General features: G+C 40.1%; 1 pseudogene; it reads left to right on the plus strand.

Annotated features, from left to right (window-relative positions):
• Window positions 1-18518, plus strand: part of LOC134329062 (uncharacterized) — a 66139-nt pseudogene that overhangs the window by 33526 nt on the left and 14095 nt on the right.

Below are 18518 nucleotides of genomic sequence, written 5' to 3' on the forward strand. Positions count from 1 at the left end.
TACAAGGAGTTAGATTAGGTGACAACCAATTTATAATTTCTGCATATGCTGATGATATTACTGTGTTCATTAAAACAAGAAAAGATTTAGACATTATTTACGAACATTTCTCCTTATATGAGAAAGTGTCGGGAGCCACCCTGAATGTTTTAAAATCAGAATGTGTGTGGATTGGAGACATTAATAAAAAATTTCCAATTGATGTACCTGAGACTGAACATCTTAAAGTCCTAGGTATATATTTTGATAACAATGGCTGTGTAGATTATAACTGGAAAGAAAAAGAACAAATTATTAAAGAAGAATTTAGTAAATGGAAAAATTGTAATTTAAGTTATAAAACAAGAATAAATATGGTTAAGACCTTTATCTTATCAAAAATAATATTTTTATCCTGTATTTTCCCTCCCACAGATAAATGGCTTAAAAATATGAATAAATTATGTTGTAATTTTATTTGGAATTCAACACGTGAAGTAACTAAGCGTGAACTTTTATATAAACAGAAAAAAATGGGTGGTCTAGGAGCAATTGATCTTTCCATTAAAACAAAAATTTTTGTATGTAAAATTATTGCAAATGGCATTTACAGACAAGCTGATTGGATTGGAAACATCACAAATTGGAAACAGAAAAAAGGCCGCTCTAGAGCTTTAGTTCCTTATTATAAATTAATTTATGGTGATTTTATAAATAAATTTAATGTTTTGAATATAGATTGGATTAAGGATTCTAATAAAAAGATTTACAAGCTAATAGTAGATTTGAAATATTGTAATATAGTGGATTTTAGAGGCCTTAGAGAGGAAGAAAAGAAAGAATGTGTAAATAATATTTTATGTAAAAAAATATCTGAGAAGTTAAGGGATATTACATGGTTGGTAGCAGTGAGGAGACTTCCAGTGAGATCTGTAGTGAAGTGGAGTTGTTTTGTGAAGACAAACATGTGCCCTATGCCAAAATGCCAGACAGAGGAAACTTTAGAACATTTTATTCTAGAGTGTTATCGTTCCCAAGAAGTATGGAGCAAAATGGAAAATTTAGGTGTTGAGATTAAAATTCATATGAAGTCCGTCTGTTTCGGTATTTTTGATGAAATCATGTCTAAAGATAAACATGACTTCTTGTGGTTAGTACTGTGTATTGTGAAGTCTAAATTATGGAAAACAAGATGCAGAATGACTATTGACCAACAGTTTGTTTCAGCAGAGAATGTTTATAAAAATATAAGAACTGAACTGAAAAGAATACGAACAATGAATATTTTATTTAAGGACTCTGAATTGTGGAAGATTTTAAAATTGTAAATGATTGTCTTGATAATGTAATGTAATTTCCATGTACTCTGATGAAGTTTAAATAAAATATTAAAAAGAAAGTGAGCGTGAGTGGCGTTATTTGCCAAAAACTTTTTCTTTAGTTTGTTTTGATTAAATTAATTTTGAAAGTTGCGTGTAAGTGTTTGAGTGAGAGCGCGCGTGAGTGTTTTGTGTGTGTGTTTGTGTGTGTGTGCGTGAGGTGCGCGGGGAGTCTGCTACCGGCATTTTTGCTGGAAGCATGGCTTTCCCAAACACCCGGTGCTTTGAAAACTTGACACGCCGGCACGGTGTGAAGGTTGAGTGCCGGGTGAATGTGGAGGAGTGCTGTTTGGCTGCGGGGGTCGCAGTCGGCTATAATAATGTATTGTCTGCATCACGAATGAACAATGCAGTGGTGATGTTTCTGTCTTCTGTGGAGAAAGCAAGTGAGCTGGTTCAGAATGGAATTGTGATTAATGAGAGACTTGTGCCTGTTTTACCCCTCAGTACCCCATCTAAAAAAATTATCATCTCCAATGTACCCCCGTTTATTTCTGATGCGCTAATAGCACAGGAACTGTCAAGGTTTGGTAAACTTGTCTCCCCTATTAAAAAATTACCCCTAGGCTGTAAATCACAACTAGTTAAGCATTTGGTGTCATTCAGAAGGACGGTGTTCATGGTGTTAAGAGATGGTGAAGATGAACTAGATCTGGTTTTAAAATTCAGAGTAGATGGTTTTGATTACACTGTGTTTGTAACTTCTAACACTAGTATGAAGTGTTTTAGGTGTGGAGAGTTTGGACATCTTGTCCGTAATTGTCATCATAGTGCTAGCAATAATGGTAAAGATACTGAGTTAGGGGATAGGAGTACTGGTGAAACAGGGCCTAATGAGACTGAACTGGCAATGTCTGTTCCCACTACGGCTGCTGAAAGGATGACAGTGCAGGACACAGAGACGTTGTCGCCAGCTCAGATACCTGTAGGGGATGAACTGGTCGAGGTTGAGAATGCTCAGGAGATGTCCGCTGAGGCTGCACCGGCCGAGGGTGAGCCTGTCCAGGCATTACCAGCGGCAGGAGAGCCCGTTGTGGAAAGGGCCCCTGTGGAGCAGGAGGTTTTGAACTTAAGGAAACAGGGTGATCAGATTTGTGATGACTGTAATGAGAACACCTCAGTAGAATCAGTAGTGAAGGATGGAATGGAGGTACAAATGGAGGAAGAAAATGTTTTTAAAATTCCAATTAAAAGAAAAAAGCGAGCTCGAGGAGAAGGTAATAAACAAGCTAAAACCGAGGTTAAAGCAGTGAGTGAAATGGAATCAGAGAGTGACGGATCTCTCTCAGACTCAGGCTGGTCCGTGTGCTCGCAGGAGGAGAGCATGCCTGTACTGTACAAAGTTGAAGAAATTAAACAGTTTTTAAAAGTCACTAAGGGGCGAAGAGGTATTCGTGTTGAAGATTATTTCGCAAACTGTGCTCAATTTGTACATGATGTCAAGTATTTTAGGAAGGAAAAGGCTTTTACTGAATTAGAGTTTTTTAGGTTGAAAAAAATACTGACTAAATGTAATAAAGAGAATATTGAAGCGGATGTATAAGATGAGCTGCTGTTCCTGGGTCCGAATGACCTTTATTTTAAGCCATTTTTATTTAATTTTATTAATGGGTGATATTAGAATTGCAACTCTAAACATGAATGGGGGAAGAGACTGTGTAAAGCGAGCGAAGCTGTGTGAGCTGGTGAAAATGAAGGGGATTGATGTTACCTTTCTACAAGAAACACACAGTGATGCTAGTAATGCCAATGACTGGGCTAAAGAGTGGGATGGGCTTGTGTTTTTAAGTCATGGCTCTTCTACCAGTACTGGTATTGCTATTCTTTTATCTAAAAATTTTATACCTTGTTCTTACAAAGTGGAAGAGATTTTAAATGGTAGACTTTTAAAGGTGACAGCAGACTTTGAAAATGAAACTTTTGTTTTTATTTGTATTTATGCTCCAACTAGGGGAGTGGATAGGATGCTGTTTTTAAACACACTGAACACTGTCATTGCAGGCTGTAATTCTACTGACTTTTTAATACTGGGTGGGGATTTTAATTGCACAGCAGACAATATAGACAGAAATCATTCAGAACCGCATGCCGCATCCCGTAAACGTTTGTGTGAGCTGTTAGAGACTCATGACTTGTGTGACATCTGGAGGAACTTTCACAGCAGACAAAGACAGTACACATGGGCTCATTCTAAAGACAATGTACTCTCATTGGCAAGGCTGGACCGTTTTTATGGTTTTAATTATCAACGTTCTGCTTTTACACACTCTTTTATCTCACCAGTTGGTTTTTCGGATCATTCTATGGTCCAGTGTACAGTACAGAAAAGTAATGTGAAGCCACAGAGTGCGTACTGGCATTTTAACACTGCACTTTTAAATGATGTTAATTTTATAGAGTCTTTTACTTTTTTTTGGAAGGTTTTAAGCTCACAGAAAACAGCTTTTACCTCAATTCAACAGTGGTGGGATGTAGCAAAAATACAAATTAAAATGTTTTGTCAGCAATATACTTTTAATGTCACTAAAGATACAATCAGATCGCTTAAAGCTCTGGAGTTTGAAATAGTGGAACTGCAGTCTTTAGCAGAGACCACAAGAAATAAGGAACACATTGAAGCATTAAAAACAAAAAAGGCAGCTCTAGCTGACTTTTTGGACACAAGAGTGCAAGGGGCTCTGGTCCGATCAAGATTTCAGTGTGCGTCGGAAATGGATGCTCCTTCTAAGTTTTTCTTTGGTCTCGAGCGGAGTAACGGACAGAAAAGATTTATGCATGCAGTGCGAATAGAATCAGGAGATCTCTTATTAGATCCTTCTGAAATTCGCAGGCAGACAGTACAGTTTTTTTCAAAACTGTACAAGAGCGAGTGGACTGAGGTTAAACAGGTCAAAGAACGATTCTTTAACGAACATAACCAGCTTACACAAGAGTCTGCTGAATGGCTTGATGAGGAGCTATCCCTAGGAGAGCTCTTTGAGGCTCTCCAGGGAATGGAGAATGGTCGGGCGCCAGGTATCGATGGCCTCCCAGTCGAGTTTTATAAAAAGTTCTGGTCAGTGTTGGGTCAGGATGTCTTGAAAGTTCTTCAGAGCAGTATAAGGGACGGAGTGCTGCCGTTGAGCTGCCGGAGGGCAGTCCTGACCCTGCTGCCAAAAAAGGGGGACTTGACTGAATTAAAAAACTGGCGACCTGTCTCCCTGCTATGTACAGACTGTAAGCTGCTGTCAAAAGCGTTAGCCTCGAGACTGGGTAAAGTAATGGAGCAGGTGGTACATCTTGATCAGACATATTGTGTGCCTGGAAGGTCAATTTTTGATAATGTGTATCTAATTCGGGATGTTTTGGAAGTCTCCAGACTGTTGGGCTTGAAAGCTGGTCTAATTTTTTTAGATCAAGAAAAAGCATTTGACCGAGTTGAGCATGAGTACCTGTGGAAAGTATTGGAGTACTTCGGTTTTAACTCAGGTTTTATAGCAATGATTAAAGTTTTATACAGTGACATTGAAAGTGTAATTAAGGTTAATGGGGGTTTATGTGCTCCTTTTAAAGTTTTTAGAGGTATAAGACAAGGCTGTTCCTTGTCAGGCATGTTGTACTCATTAGCAATTGAACCACTATTGTGTAAAATAAGAGAATGTATTTCTGGACTGGTGGTGCCTCCTTGTACTGTTCCTCTATGTGTTTCAGCATATGCAGATGATTTAGTTGTAATAACAAGTACCCAGACTGATGTGGACATTTTAACTGAACTTTTAAATGATTTTAAGGTTTTATCATCGGCTAAGGTGAACTGGAATAAAAGTGAAGCAGTTTTAGTTGGTGAGTGGGATGGTGCAGAACCTACACTCCCATATGAGTTGATGTGGAAGAGGGGTGGTTTTAGATACCTGGGAGTGTACTTGGGGGACAATACTTGTACTGAAAAGAACTGGGATGGCATGGTTGAAAAAGTTAAAGCACGTTTAAATAAATGGAAATGGATAGTCCCCCAAATGTCCTATAGAGGAAGGGTACTTGTTATTAACAACCTGGCAGCATCATCACTATGGCATAAATTAGCATGCTTGGACCCCCCAACAAATTTTTTAGCAAAACTGCAGGCTGAGTTGGTGGATTTTTTTTGGGACCGCTTGCATTGGATCCCACAAGGAGTTCTATACCTGACAAAGGATGAAGGAGGACAAGGACTTATTCATCTGGCCAGTAGGGTTGCTGCTTTCCGTCTCCAGTTTATTCAGAGACTCCTCATGGGACCCAAAGAACTGGTTTGGAGGGCAGTGGCTTGCAGGATTTTGCACACAGCGGGAGGTCTAGGGTTGGACAGAACTTTGTTTTTAATGAACACTAAGGCACTGGACTTTTCTGGGTTGCCTGTTTTTTATCGTGGACTTTTTAGAGTTTGGAATTTTTTTAAAATACAAACAAAAAATGACTCGTCTTTGCACTGGCTTTTGGAAGAACCTCTGGTTTATGGAACACGGCTGGATTTAACTGGAGGAAACACCCCTGCACTGACTAAAACCCTTGTTTCAGCAGGAGTCACAACTCTACGTCGGCTGGTGGACATTGCAGGACCTGATTTCACGCAAGCAGAGAATGTGGCCACACGTTTGGGAGTAAAGTCCATCCGTGTTGTGAGTAAGGTCCTCGAGAGATGGAAGTCTGTCCTTTCACCTGAGGAGCGGGAGCAGATGCAGGAGTACAGTGCGGGGGTGGTTTGCCCTACAGAAGACGACCCCTTCCCAGACATCACAATCATGCCAGATTTACAGGACTGTGAAGGCCCTCTGTTGGAGTCTAAGGAGGAATCCAGCATAGATTTAAAGACTGCATCTGGTAAAATGCTGTACAGAGCCTGTGTAAAGGTTCTAAACAAGAAAAAACTGAATGGAAGGACTGACACACCATGGCGTGATGTTTTTAAGTTAAGTGATGATGTTAAGCCAGAGTGGAGAGCACTATATAAACCCCCATTAACTAAGAAAGTTGCTGACATGCAGTGGAGAATTTTACATGGTATTATCTCAGTTAACGCTTTTATCTCTGTTTTAAACCCGGAGATTTTACCACACTGTCCATTTTGTAATCAGAGGGAAACAGTGTTTCATGCTTTTATGCACTGTTTTAGGCTGCGTCCCTTGTTTGAGGTTTTAAAGAATGTTTTTAGGTATTTTAATGTGACTTTTACAATCCAGACTTTTATCCTTGGTTTTAAATATGTTAAAAGAAAAAAGTCTGAATGTCAGTTGATAAATTTTATCCTTGGGCAGGCAAAAATGGCAATATATATCAGTCGTAAGAACAAGGTGGAGACTGGTAATGACTGTGAAGCCACGAGGATTTTATCAAGACTTGTTAGATCAAGGATTTTAATTGATTTTAAGTTCTATAAAAGTATGAAAAACCTGGAGACTTTTAAAGAAGTGTGGTGCTGTGAAGAAGCAGTGTGCTCAATTAATGATGATGAGCTCTGCTTCACACTTGATTTCAGTTAAGCCAAAATTGTTTGATTGTACAAATGCTTTTTATTTTTACACAGTGAATTATTTTGAGGTGTTTTAATATGATAGAGTGGTTCAGATAATTTTTGTACTGAAAAGACTGGTTTAAATAAAGAAGTGTAAAAAGTCAAAAAAAAAGTCTCTCTCTCTCTCTCTCTCTCTCTCTCTCTCTCTCTCTCTCTCTCTTTCTCTCTCTCTCTCTCTCTCTCTCTCTCTCTCTCTCTCTCTCTCTCTCTCTCTCTCTCTCTCTCTCTCACACACACACACACACACACACACACACACACACACACACACACACACACACACACACACACACACACACACACACAAAAGCTAGCAACAAACACAAGCGTTGTCCATTTATATATTACACATTCCCTACACCTCCTCCTACACCGCTGCAGGTGTTTTAGATGTATTTTTTTTATCCTAACGTGTCTCTAATGCTACTTTCACAAGCACTGAAAGGTTTCTAAAGCTATTTGTTTGTTTTATTTCAATTTCACTACAATTTGACTGATTTGACCTCATATGAATTTTTTTATCATACACTGCTCTATTCTCCCACTCTGTCTCATATCCTAGTATGGGTTATTTTTTGGGCAACATTGTCATGTCTCTAATGGCTATTTGTCCCACCTAATTGTACAATATTAAAAAATGCGACAAATATGGCGATTTTAGTACATTGTAATAGGGTTTAGGGTTGCATGGAAGCCCTGTTGAATTTCTTTTTTTAGCATGTTTAAAACTGCAAAATTATTAAAATTAAACTTTAGTTACAGAAAATATGTGTAATACATCAAATCGATTGTGGATTAATTTACTGAGGCAAAACTACAGTGGCTAAGAATTGCAAAACAAATTAACAATTTAGAAAACAAAATTACAAAAACAAAAACAAATTTACAAGAGCTGAAACACTTTTACCAATGCCGAAACAAATTTACAAACGGCCGATCTGATGGAAAGGGTAAGTACAATTCACAGGAAGTGCTCGTTGCTTACCTGCTGCCAGTCAAACTGTTTTGCAAGGATGAAGTGAACAGAGTTTGTGATGGTAACACTAAACAATAGTGATGTGCAGATGAAGCCTCATTAAAGCTTTTGAAGCTTTTCCTGATTGTGCTGAAAAGAGCTGAGTGGGGGAGGAGGAGGGTGGTTAGGGTTGCACCTATAAAAAATATAAGGTGTCTTACACAGTCATGAGAACATTATCAAAATGTTTTATTTAGGGTGTTTAACATATATTATTTTAATTCTTTATAATAATAAGTCAGAACCATATTTTAGACAAAACAACGCACTCAGCCCACTGCGCTACTCATACAGCGGTGTATTAAACAGGTTGTTATGCTGATAAACCTGCGCGCACACACCGTTACTAAGAACACTTTCTAATTCCCACGATAGCAGCAGTATCCTTCTGTTAATACATATCGCTTTGTCTCCCATTGATAAAAATACGGAACGAAGCTTGTCCTGTATCATTTCAATACTGAACGCGGCGTTTTGTCTCCAAATAAAGAACGATTCTGTATTTTACGGGGTGGTTGGTAACCCTAGTTTGACTGCAGGGGCAGAATCGCCCCAGAATGCTCTCATAGACTCTCATGTTAAAGCTCTTTTTTTTCGTATTACAGGAGCTATAATGCATTTTGAATGATCTCCGGAGGGGCTCGCACATACGTGCCTGCGTCACACGTAATCGTTCCTTATTTGGAAACTAAAGATGATGTTCCGCATTTTTATCAATGGGAGAGAAACGCTGCAGATTAGACTGAGACGAGGTGATATGTATGAAACAGAAGAAAACAGCTGCTACCGCGGGAATTAAAAGGGGTTCGGTTATTATTGTAAGTAGTGTTCACTTTTAGTTATAGTAATGCCGTGTGTAGGGCGAAAGTAAAGTAACAGGGTCAGTACTTTTCTCACTGCCCCCCTAAGCAACGCAGTCCAGAACAGGGCTGCATGTCTGTGTGATGGATCATGTAAAAACGTTGTTTACACTATTGAGAAAAAATGTTACATGATGTTCTTTATGCATGTTGTTTTACCTAAAATATGGTTTTGATTTATTATTATAAAGAATGAAAATAATAAATGTTAAACAGCCTAAATAAAACTGTGTATGACCCGTTATATTTTGGGTTGCACAGTTCTGAAAGTTGGCAACTCTAGTTGGAGCAGCTAGCACCTAAAATAAAATGCTGATGAAGACTGAATTAAATTGCTAGTGTGAAGGCTTTACTTAATTTTATGATTAATGGTAAAGCTGGTCTCTCTCCATGTTCAAAGTTATTTGTGAGGGCAAACTGACAGATGACTTAAGATGTTAATTATTTAAGCATTAATTTACCCCTTCAACAGGTCACCTTGGCCATCATCGCAACAATTGCCCCCCCTGAGAGATTTGGCAGGAGCCGCCACTGTTTGACTGTCTCTTATATAGTCAGTGAGATAAAAGCACCAAAGCTTTGAATTAGTCCCCTCACATTCCTGCTGGTTTAATACAAGCTCCGATACACTGAGTCGAGTGTTACAAAAGTGAAACAAGCTTCAAAGCCTCGGTATCAAATGTTCCATCCCTAATAAACAATGTTCTGTCTATTTTGTGTTAATTATTTCAGCCAGTTGGCCACTTTTGTTTTTCTTGTGTGAATTCCTTAGATGTTTAGAGAAGTGGACGGTAGATAGAGATGCACAGGCCATGTCTAAACGTCTGCACAAACAATCTTCCTACAAGAAAAACAAAAGTGGGTCAACTGGATAAAATTATTTCCACAAAATAGACAAAACATTGTTTAGCGTTACCATCACAAACTCCGTTCACTTTACCCCCGAGAAACAATTTGATTGCCAGCAGGTAACTTCCTGTGTATTGTACTTACCATTTCCGTCAGATCGGCCATTTGTAAATTTTTCTCGGCATTGGTAAAAGTGTTTCAGCTCTTGTAAATTTAGTTTTGTTTTCTAAAATGTTAATTTGTTTTGCACTTCTCGGCCACCGTACTAAACTAATCAATATACAATGTTTTTATTGCCTTAAATAGCCAGCTCGACAGCTGCGGGTGATCAGCCCTAATTGGTCCTCCTGCCACTTAAGGCCCTTGTTTGCCTTGCTCTGTAAGACCTACTTCGCTGGGAACTCGGGGTGCATTCACCAGCTACCGTAGGTCTCCTAATAGCTTTACCCCCTACTCTGCTTTTAGGTTTGATTAAAATAATAATTAAAATATTACATAACTAAGCTAAACTTTTAACTACCAGAGAAGATACACAACACGACAAAAAAAACTTTGGCGGTTTGTCTGGTTGGTGGCGCAGGAGGGGAAGAGATGACTCCCGCTCAGCCAAAACAAAGTACATGCTCGGAGTTTCTCAGTAATGGAGTTCCAGAGTTTGGGACCAGATATACTAAAAGCCCTGTCACATAGAACAAAGCCTGAAAGGGGGAACAACAAGTACGTTTTCATCTGATGACCGAAGTGAACGAGTAGGTGAGTATGGATGAAGTAAATCAGTGAGATATGTAAGTGCATGGCCATGAAAGGCTATAAAAACCAACAAAAGAACCTTATATTGAATGTGGTATTGGATGGGTAGCCAGTGGAGCTGTTTAAGTGAAGGAGTTATGTGATCACGTGATCTTGTATGTGTTAGGACCCTCGCGGATTAATTTTGTACATGCTGTAGCCTCTTCAGCCCGGAGACAAGGAGCCCATAAAGAACAGTATTACAATAGTCCATTACAAGAGTTTCAGTTGAAGAGAATGAAAGAAAGGAGCACAGTCTAGAGATGTTCTTAAGGTAAAAATACGCAGTTTTAGCAAAATTTTTTATGAAATTCAAAAGAAAGAGTGGAGTCTAGAATGACACCAAGATTGCGGACCTGAGACAGGGAAGAATTGGTCAAATCTTGGAATTTTAACATATCATATTACTTTTTACAATTCTCCAAAAGTGCCACCAGAGGGAGGCAACACAAGAATAATTTTTTTACATAGGTTACAAGATCTCGTTTTACTATAACGTTACGACCCATTTTGATGGTAAAGGGGTATTGATGGGGTCAGTATCTAAAAAAAATAACCTTTTGTGAAATACCAGAGTAGCAGAAAGTGAACAGACCCAGACACAAACTCTGGATTGTACTGACTTTTTACTGGAAAAAATCAGATAAACAATCCACAAAACAGATATTTATGGTACAATATTTATATATATATACAGTGTATCACAAAAGTGAGTACACCCCTCACATTTCTGCAGATATTTAAGTATATCTTTTCATGGGACAACACTGACAAAATGACACTTTGACACAATGAAAAGTAGTCTGTGTGCAGCTTATATAACAGTGTAAATTTATTCTTCCCTCAAAATAACTCAATATACAGCCATTAATGTCTAAACCACCAGCAACAAAAGTGAGTACACCCCTTAGTGAAAGTTCCTGAAGTGTCAATATTTTGTGTGGCCACCATTATTTCCCAGAACTGCCTTAACTCTTCTGGGCATGGAGTTTACCAGAGCTTCACAGGTTGCCACTGGAATGCTTTTCCACTCCTCCATGACGACATCACGGAGCTGGCGGATATTCGAGACTTTGCGCTCCTCCACCTTCCGCTTGAGGATGCCCCAAAGATGTTCTATTGGGTTTAGGTCTGGAGACATGCTTGGCCAGTCCATCACCTTTACCCTCAGCCTCTTCAATAAAGCAGTGGTCGTCTTAGAGGTGTGTTTGGGGTCATTATCATGCTGGAACACTGCCCTGCGACCCAGTTTCCGGAGGGAGGGGATCATGCTCTGCTTCAGTATTTCACAGTACATATTGGAGTTCATGTGTCCCTCAATGAAATGTAACTCCCCAACACCTGCTGCACTCATGCAGCCCCAGACCATGGCATTCCCACCACCATGCTTGACTGTAGGCATGACACACTTATCTTTGTACTCCTCACCTGATTGCCGCCACACATGCTTGAGACCATCTGAACCAAACAAATTAATCTTGGTCTCATCAGACCATAGGACATGGTTCCAGTAATCCATGTCCTTTGTTGACATGTCTTCAGCAAACTGTTTGCAGGCTTTCTTGTGTAGAGACTTCAGAAGAGGCTTCCTTCTGGGGTGACAGCCATGCAGACCAATTTGATGTAGTGTGCGGCGTATGGTCTGAGCACTGACAGGCTGACCCCCCACCTTTTCAATCTCTGCAGCAATGCTGACAGCACTCCTGCGCCTATCTTTCAAAGACAGCAGTTGGATGTGACGCTGAGCACATGCACTCAGCTTCTTTGGACGACCAACGCGAGGTCTGTTCTGAGTGGACTCTGCTCTTTTAAAACGCTGGATGATCTTGGCCACTGTGCTGCAGCTCAGTTTCAGGGTGTTGGCAATCTTCTTGTAGCCTTGGCCATCTTCATGTAGCGCAACAATTCGTCTTTTAAGATCCTCAGAGAGTTCTTTGCCATGAGGTGCCATGTTGGAACTTTCAGTGACCAGTATGAGAGAGTGTGAGAGCTGTACTACTAAATTGAACACACCTGCTCCCTATGCACACCTGAGACCTAGTAACACTAACAAATCACATGACATTTTGGAGGGAAAATGACAAGCAGTGCTCAATTTGGACATTTAGGGGTGTAGTCTCTTAGGGGTGTACTCACTTTTGTTGCCGGTGGTTTAGACATTAATGGCTGTATATTGAGTTATTTTGAGGGAAGAATAAATTTACACTGTTATATAAGCTGCACACAGACTACTTTTCATTGTGTCAAAGTGTCATTTTGCCAGTGTTGTCCCATGAAAAGATATACTTAAATATCTGCAGAAATGTGAGGGGTGTACTCACTTTTGTGATACACTGTATATATATACGTATATGTATACTGTAAGTGCGTGTTATCACAGAGCTCATGGTGCACTTTACCTTCCCCCACCCCACTTAGTTACACGCGGGAATCTAAATTTTAGGAACACCTGAATTTAAAGGTATCCAGTACAAAACCATCACTGACTGTAGACTCAAACTGCTAAAACACATGATTACATTCACACCTGTGTGTGTTTTATCTACATTTAAACCCTCATTTGTTTAAATACTGTTACGATGAATCTTTTGGTCGAGAGGCCCTGAAGAAGCAGTCGGATAATTCCAGAAAGTACTCTTCAAAACACTTTATTAAGTGTACAAAATGATCTGTGAATATAAGTCAGAGCTAAGCCGATCGGCGCTCCTTTCTCCTGCAATCCAGATGATTGCCAGCCAAAAAAGAGAGCGTGCGTCTGAGTGCGCCGGTTTTTTAAACTAAGCTAGGCTCCTCCTCCTTTACTGCTGGTGGAACCAATGAAATGTGCTAAAAAGCCCAGGGCTACGCCTCCCCCCCCTCGGTAGGAGTCAGGAAGGGAGCATGGCCGGCACCATTTTGAACAAAGGGGACATGGCCGGCGCCATTTTGAACAAAAGACCACGTGGGTGAATGCCGGAAAACTTCCCATATTAAATTTATGTTTTTTATGTTCCGAAAATCCTAACAATACCAAGTCATGCAGGTGAAAAACGAGGTGAAAGCATCAGTATGTGTTGTGTGTTGGACGGATTAAAGCTCTGAGTACAGCCTGAGTTTACAGTTGAATAGAAGAGTAAAACAGGTCTTACCTGCAGCAGCTTCACACTTTCCTCGTGCTCCAGTCTGTTCCTCTCTCGGGACTCCAGCTCGTGCCGCTCCACACAGCGCTGATGATGCTCGCGCAGCCTCTGAAACCTCCGTGTCTCGCGCGCACCGAGCATGATTATAATGATGCGTTCACGGTGCACAGAGAAAGTGCAGAACTGCACACGTGCGTTTATGATGGCGGGGTGTTTTATAAAATGTTTCAGTGCCAATTTACTTCTCATGAAGTTAATCACTCTCCCATAAAATCATTACCCAAACACAGCTTCAGAGACACTTTATTAAACGCTTTAATGTGTTGTAGAAATCTGTACATTAAAGAAAATACAACATTCTTTTTAATAATATCAATTATCAGGTCAGGGGATGGCTTAATTAACTCAGAAGGAGCTCAAATTGTTGTATGACTTCAAAATAATTACTAAAACAAAAGAGGGCCTAGCAGTTCTCCATTTCAAAATAAAATACTGTATATTCATACAGATCAAGTTAATAAACAATTTCAGTGTGTCTTGAACAAAGCATTAGTAGTTCACAGGTGCTTAATTGCTCTCGCTCTATCCCCTCCCCCACCCTGACTCTGGACCTGTTATGACATGAACCAGTGTGACATGAACGCAGTATGAAATGTCCCACCACAACACTACACTATATTTAATGCTATTTATTTTTACTGATGCTTTTACATCAGATACAGTAGATAACAACATATTGTGCTAAATAATTTAGCATGAACTACATGTATACGTAGAACAAATGGATACTTCTGATCAAATTCCATGTTTTACTGATTTTGTAAAAGTAAGTAAAAGAAAAAAAGAAAAATAAGTTTACACATTCTCTACAGGAAACAAAGTGCTGCACATTTTAATGCATGATTACTTTTTACTTGCTGAATGTAAGTACTAGGGGAAAAAAACAATGTGCCTGGTATAAAAGTAATAATGCATTAAAAAGCTAACTTTTTTTTTCTTTTAGTTACATACAGAAAAAATATTGTTCAAATTTCTATCCCATAGAAGAGACATTAAGACGTTTAAACCAATAACAAAACATGGAATTCACCTAGCTGTGCCCAAACCACTGCGTATTATAATAATACATTTTATTTATATAGCGCTTTTCAAGATACTCAAAGACGCTTTAATCCTCCTCAGTGGACATTTTCCTGCTCATTTATTAAAAAAAACCATTAAATACCCTGATGTGTGAATACTGTACATTTACCATCCTAGGTTGGTTTGATGGTTATTCACCACCCACTGATAGGTACAGATATTTACCATGCTAGATATCTATCGGGTGGCTGTGATGCATTGGCAAGCTCTTGGATCACAGCTCTGAAGAGTTGATAAATAGTGATCAAGTCACTCAAAATGACTAAAGAGTTTCACTTGGTCAGCTTTTCAGTCAGTCAAATAAGGGTACTTCCATCAGGATGTGAAAGGGCTTGGACCCATGGGTCAGTCCGGCCTCATCAGAATTGGGTGTAACATAGATGCTTTGACAAAAGAACATGCTAGAAATGGCTGATATAAAAAGGGGCAGTGGAAAAACATGGACATATGCATGTGAATGACCTGTGTTGCATTTTTGGCTAATTATTGTCATGTGTTTGTAGGGCGGCACGGTGGCTTAGTGAGTAGCACTGTCGCCTCACAACAAGAAGGTCCTGGGTTCAATCCCAAGGTGGGGCGGTCCGGGTCCTTTCTGTGCAGAGTTTGCATGTTCTCCCCGTGTCCGCGTGGGTTTCCTCTGGGTGCTCCGGTTTCCTCCCGCAGTCCAAAGACATGCCACCAGGCTAATTGGAAACACTGAATTGTCCTATAGATACCTAGCCGCTAGATGCACAAACCAGTGCATTGTAGTGCCGGTCCCAAGCCCGGATAAAATAGGGAGGGTCGTGCCAGGAAGGGCATCCGGCGTAAAAACTGTGCCAAATCAATGTGCGGATCATGATCCACCGAAGAGCTGACCCCGCAACCGAGCGGGACAAAGGCCCAGGAGAAGAAGAAGATTGTAATGTGTTTGTAAATACATCTTTTCGGATGCAACAACTCTTTTTATATGTGTGTTCAGTTTTAATCTGAGAAACAGCCTTTGAAAATGGGTATCGTTGAGTGTCATCTTTGTCTGAAGTACCTTTCGTGGTTGACCCAGCACCTAAAAAGGATTTGCAGTTCTCCCAGGGGCTTTAGTAAAGTTTAGTACTTGAAATTCTAAGTGTTGACCTTAAGAAAACATGGCAAGTCTGCATGGATTTTGCCCGAATCTTTGTCCAGATAAAAAATACTTTGGAATGCCTGAACGGTTCCAAATTTGAGTATGTTTATCTAGAGCCTCTGATGACAATGTAGCCGAAATGTCGGGCTCGTCTGACCTTTCTAGAGCCTGTTTGGACACGTTCCAATTCCAATATATTCCCATTCAAATCCCATAATAACTTTTTGGACACCACTTGGGCCGTTTGACTTAAAACTCAACTATGTGGGCAGTCAACACCTCTAGAAGTAGTCTGAAAAATCTGAAAGCTCTAGGTCCACATGAAGATTTTTAAGGCCTTTCAGTATTTCTCCTCCTTCACTGAGAAAGGCATAAGGCCAAGGTGCAAGTCTGCATGGATTTTGCTCGAATCGTTGCCCCAATAAAAAATACTTCGGAATGCCCGAGCGCTTCCAAATTTGAGTATGTTTATCTGGAGCCTATGTCGACAATGTCGCCAAAATTTCGGACCCATCGGACCTTGCTACCCCGTTTGGACACGTCCAAATCCCAATTTATTCCCATTCAGATTCTTACACGCTCTATGTAACACTGCTTTGAAAGGTCCGATCGACTCAAAACTCGAATGTGTGGGCTGTGGACACCTCTAGAAGCAGTGTGAAAAATCTGGAAGCCCTAGGTCCACTTGAACATTTTTAAGGCCTTCCTGTGTTTCTTTTGCCTGACTTTGAACCATTTCTAAAGGTTCCAGAACCTCTAGGACAACAAAACTTGTTTGCATTACAAACTACGAGTTTTCCCGAGTGTAACCATACCAGATTTGTCTACCTAAGTGCCCAATAAACATGTTAATTTAGTAGCTAAACGTTATAAAAACGGGGCGATTTTCCGCGATTTCCCGTGGAGTTAGCTCAAGCTGCTGGTGTCAAACAGCATCTACTCATCGAGACAAATCTATTGATATGTGTATCTTGCATGTTGACCACCGGGAAGTATGAAAAACGAGTGTCATTAGCATTCGGTTGCTAACGTAGGCCTCATAGGCTTGGCGGGAATAAACAGTCAAACACAGACACCGGGACTCCATTGAATCGTAATCTAGGAGTCCTCCCGAGTGCATGGGTACCAAATTTGTCCAACAAAGTGCCCGAAAAACATGTTAATTTAGTTTAAAAAAAAAAAAATCGGGGCGATTTTCGGCAATTTCCAGCGGAATTAGCTGCCGTTTCTGGTGTCAAATGACATCTACTCGTCAAGATGAATCCATTGGTATGTGTCTCGTGTCTGTAGACCCTTGGGAAGTGTGAAAAATAAGCATTTGGGCCTTCACTACTGTATGCTGCTTATGGGACCCCACTCAAGTATTCAATATATTGCAAATTGGATGACTTTTCACTGTCCAAAAGCTGTATATTTTTCATGCCTTTATTATATTGGAAATGGGATGAGTTTATTTTTATTTTTATTTGGTCCAAAACCAGTATAATATGACCAAAACCCTTAGAGATTTTTTGGTCCAATTTTTTTCTTTGTTTCTCTGATCTTTTTCAAACTTGCACCATAGGTTGGGGAGGTGGAGACTTAGAGAGGAACGCAGATTTGGAAGTCCTACCTCGCTCCAAACCTGAGATCTGACATTCCCATTTCCAATATATCGCATAGGTAAAAAATATAGTGGCGGCTGCTGGTCTTTCAAAGAGGGGAAGCTCATTGTCGGCTTACATCATAAAATTTGTCAATTTATTTATATATAAATGTATAAATTCTCCCCTTTGTTAGTTTTCAAGAAAATGGCCTGAAATGGGTTGCAGTTTGTCTTCCGACTTCACTCGCAAAATCTGCGATGGTACTGAAGCTCCCAGCGACAGCTGTCAATCAAAACGGGATTCAGCCTTTCGACTGATCCTCCAATCATCTTGCAGAAGCTCAGCGTCCAGACCCGCCCACAGCTCATTCACCCCCAGAGACGCTCAGCGTCCGGGGGCAGGACAAAATCGTGGCATTTATCCAATGACCGGCGAGTTTCGAAGTCCCACCCATGCATAGAAGTTCATAGAAGCAAAGAGACGCTCAGCTTCTGTGGGTAAATGCATTGAAGCTCCGGGAATGTATGAGTTAAGTTAACAAAATCGAGTCGATTTGTGATAAGTAGCTGATTCTGAACGAACTCGTCTTCAAGATGAACGTGTTCTAACGCATTTGTAGTCAATGAAATGTTAACACAACTGTACATATTTGACCATTTAATTTTTGACATTTAAGGGGAAGCTGAGCTTCCCTTGCAGTCTTACAGTGTGTGTGTGTTTGTCAAAATTTGCTTATATAATCATAAATAGACTTATCCCATTTGCAATATATTCTGAATCTCACTTGCAATATACTGTAATGATATAGGATCTCATTCCAGTTGCAACATACTGTAAGTCCTACTTGCAATATACTGTAGTAATACATGTCATCCCATTTGCAATACAGAATTAAAATTCTGGGGTGGCAGAGCCGGACGGGTTGCGGGCCCCTGCCGGCCTCGGGCCGGGGACCCTGGGTTGGATCTGAGGTCGTCCGGGTCAACCCGTCCCCCCAAAATACGGGGGGCCCCACGCACAGCGTCCGGCGAAAGGCGCGTAATAGATTGCTATCGGGACATTAAGGCACTAATTAGAGGAAGTATTACTGTTATAATGTTATTTACATATATGTACATGTTTAAATGTTTTTTTTTATAGAATGATGAGTTTTTCTTCTTTAAA

The sequence above is a fragment of the Trichomycterus rosablanca genome, chromosome 15, assembly GCF_030014385.1.
Source record: "Trichomycterus rosablanca isolate fTriRos1 chromosome 15, fTriRos1.hap1, whole genome shotgun sequence".
Taxonomy (NCBI): domain Eukaryota; kingdom Metazoa; phylum Chordata; class Actinopteri; order Siluriformes; family Trichomycteridae; genus Trichomycterus; species Trichomycterus rosablanca.